Source organism: Myotis lucifugus, unplaced genomic scaffold, assembly GCF_000147115.1.
Source record: "Myotis lucifugus unplaced genomic scaffold, Myoluc2.0 scaffold_1377, whole genome shotgun sequence".
Taxonomy (NCBI): domain Eukaryota; kingdom Metazoa; phylum Chordata; class Mammalia; order Chiroptera; family Vespertilionidae; genus Myotis; species Myotis lucifugus.
The window spans coordinates 26,035-29,428 of NW_005872425.1; positions in this window are offsets into that span (position 1 = coordinate 26,035).

Sequence of the window (3,394 nt, forward strand, 5' to 3'; positions counted from 1 at the left end):
AGAACAGTTATTTGGTGGTTGCTTGTCCCAAATAAGCTTCTATTTCTTATATATTTAAGGCCCGTCACCTATGTTGAGGTGCGGGGGTTCCCATATAGGTGCTGCTCCTAAGTGGGACATGCACAGATGGTCTGGACCATCCACTTGAGGCTTGTGCCCAATACCTTCTGGTCAGACACTTTCACAGAGACAGCACCGAGATCTGAGCCAAAGCCAGAGAAATTACACAGAGACAAACAGGGTTAGATGCAAGCACACAGGGGGGTTTATTTTCCCAGTTTTCTGATGGCTCTCAGACGCTGGGAAGGATCCACCTGGCGATGCTCGCTGACACACACAAAGGGGTAGATGGGCCCGTTGGCAGCTGGCTCCTTCATCGATCGACAGTTAATTGGGCAGAGTTTTGTGCTGGGAACCCAGACGTGAGCACACAGAGGTCCTCACGCTCTGGCGACAGGAGAGCTATGAGCTGCTGGGTCCATCAGACTGTCTGATTATATACCCCTCTGTAGACGTGTCTTCGTTGGTGTGTGTGTTATCAGCGGCTGCCATATGTGGATCCACCCTGGGTCTGCTAATCTATGGGTGTGTACAGGCTTTGAGCGTTCCATCAGATAGGTTGTTTATCAGTACTAAGCAAAGCCAAGAGGATGCATTCCTGGGTCTCATACAACATTCCTATATCTAACATCACAATAATCACTATAACAGTCCACAAAGGGTTACATGCTTTAAGTCTTACATTCTAAAGTCCTAACATTAAGTACCATAATGATTACTATAACATTGCTCTATTACCCTACTTTCTGATAAGCACCTATCTGATAAGGTTGTTTTGAAGATTACATGGGATTTTCCAATGTAAACCCTCTGTACAATGTCTGAAATAGAGAAAAGCTTTAAAAAAGCGATTGCTTTGATTCTTTTTATTGTCTACCCCCCCCCCCCCACACACACACACACAGAAGCACACACACACATGCTTCTGCTCACTCTGGGTTCAGCTCAGCAGAACCTGTAGGTGAGGCTTTCTGTTCGGCTATATCAGCCCTTTTTTCACCAAACATACTAGTTTCTTTTGACGTCTCTTCCTTTCTCTTTTCATGTTTGCTATTTCAGAATGAATGTTTGGAAAGAACAGTCACCCATGAGTCCTGAGCCATTGTTTTCAGCCCCTCCCGTGCTACCCATGGCAGGACCCCGGGGAGACCACCCCCTCCCGCTACCCCGTGTGATTTCTGTGAGATGCTTGAGGCGAAGCGCTTGGCACACTGGAACACTGTGCAAAGCTGAGGAAATAATTATGTTCCCATCTATGAAACAATGCATTATTTTAACTCTCAGACACCATATGCTGTTGAAGGGAGTTCCTTGTTTGGGCTTTGGGCAAACTGGGCTTGAGCTGGGACCAGGAGCTGGAGGTTTTGACATCAGGAAGAGGACCCAAGTGGGCCCTCTCTTTTCCGGGAGGGGCTAAAAGGGAAGCTGAAGATCTAACACCCCAGGTGTGAAGCAGGGACCTTGGGGCATGTTGAGATGGTGTCAGAGCACAGCTGTTCTGAGTCCGGAGTCCGTATATTCTTCTGAAGGCTATGCCAAGTGTCAAAGTGTCAATGCAGGACCTAGTTCTTGGCATACTTACTCCTAAATCCTCCTCACAGCACCAGGTGTGAGAGCACTCACTGCCCCATCCTGCCTGCTGGTCCAAGTGTAGGAGCACTGGTCCTGATCCTGCCCTACTATGCTAACTATCAGGGCTGAGCCCCTCTGTCAGGGGCTGGACGTTCTTGGAAGACGGGTGGTAGACAGAGAAGCCATGAGAAGCTGTGGGTGTATAAGCAGGAGTCTTTATTGTAGGAGCCAGTGGCCATATGGCCATCAGACAAAACAGTTCTTCACAACAAAGTCTCCATAGGCAGCTGCACACCAGTTGATGAACAAGTACATCTTTACCACAAAGTAGCAGTAGCCTCTGTACCCACAGTCATTATCTGAGCAGCCGCACGCTGCCTCTAGACCTACCGCCTCACATAGCAGCAGCACCTGAGCTCCTAACCTCAGCAGCCTCAGTAGCCTCTCTCCAGCCTCTCCAGCCTCTCCCCCTTTTCCGCACCACTCTAGCTGGTCAGTCACATGGATTATAGCACTTAGACAAAAGATGCCTCTTGCCAATAATGACATCATATTTTGGCTACAGAAAGGCACATGTGCACAGTGTACCGTGAGATTGCTGTCCTTGCACCTGTGTATGGCATCTTAGCCTTGAACATACTGATTAGGATTCCCATATTCAGAGTGGCCTTGGCCATCGGCGTGCTAACAGCATGGTCTTCACTCTCTAATTGACCTTGAGTATCCGGTGACTCTGGCATGGCTCCCACAGATGGGAATGGTGGTGGTGGTGGTGGCGGCATCATTCCCATTTTAAAGACGACTAACGGAGGCCAGGGAGCTGAGCTACTTCCCCCAAAGCCACACGACTGAGGCAGCTGAACGAGAACTTGAAGGCTTGGCCCTGAGCACAGTGCTCTTTCTGTGCCTGCGTCGAGGGAGAACTGAAAGTGATAGTTGCCTGATTCTTGGTGTCTGCCTCCTTGTGATGAGGAAGGAGAAATAGCCAATGTTCATGAATCTGCAGCCGATGTTGCCCAAACCCAAGTGTGATTTTTTTTTCAAGAGAACTCATGACAAATCTGCGTGTGAGGTGACCTAGGACTTGGGGGCGCCCCTGGATGAAACCTCCTGAAGGCCCCGCACAGCTCAGCGTGCCCACCTTCCGGACAGGACGCTCAGGCTGTGAAAGGGCCACTGAGGCCGAGAGGAGAAGGCCTGCTCCTGGAGGACGGGAGACCTGGGGTTTCCTCTTGCTCCTGGCCTGGCCATGGGACCCTGTGCAAGCCGCCTGCCTCTCGGGGCTGCGGCTGCCGTGTGTGCTCTGCCTCCTCACAGGGCTGTGAGGGTTTGATGGGATTGGAAACACGGACGTGCTTTGTCAGCTCACAGGCCTGTGCAGTGTCTACGCAGGAGCTATGGCTGTGATGTCCCTGAGTCCCAGGCCCAGAGGCAAGGCTGCCCTTGCTGGGCAGGGACCTGGAGTTGGGGAGAGCGGACAGGCTCAGAGTTCGCAGTCGCCCCGTGGCCATGCTGGTGAGTTTCTCTGAAAGGAGCCTCTGGCCCATGGGGTGAGCTGGGGCTTAGGGGCAGGGTGCAGGCTGGTCGGTGCTTCTACTTGGTGGCATCTCCTCCATCAGACCTGCCAGCCCTGAGTGACAGGGGAGACCGGCCGCTGTGATGTGAGGACCCAGCAGAGTGTGGCTGCCCCGAGAGGGAGTGGGGATGCTCACCTGCACTGGAACCAAAAGGCAGCTTGACTTCTGTCACTGGCCACGGCCAG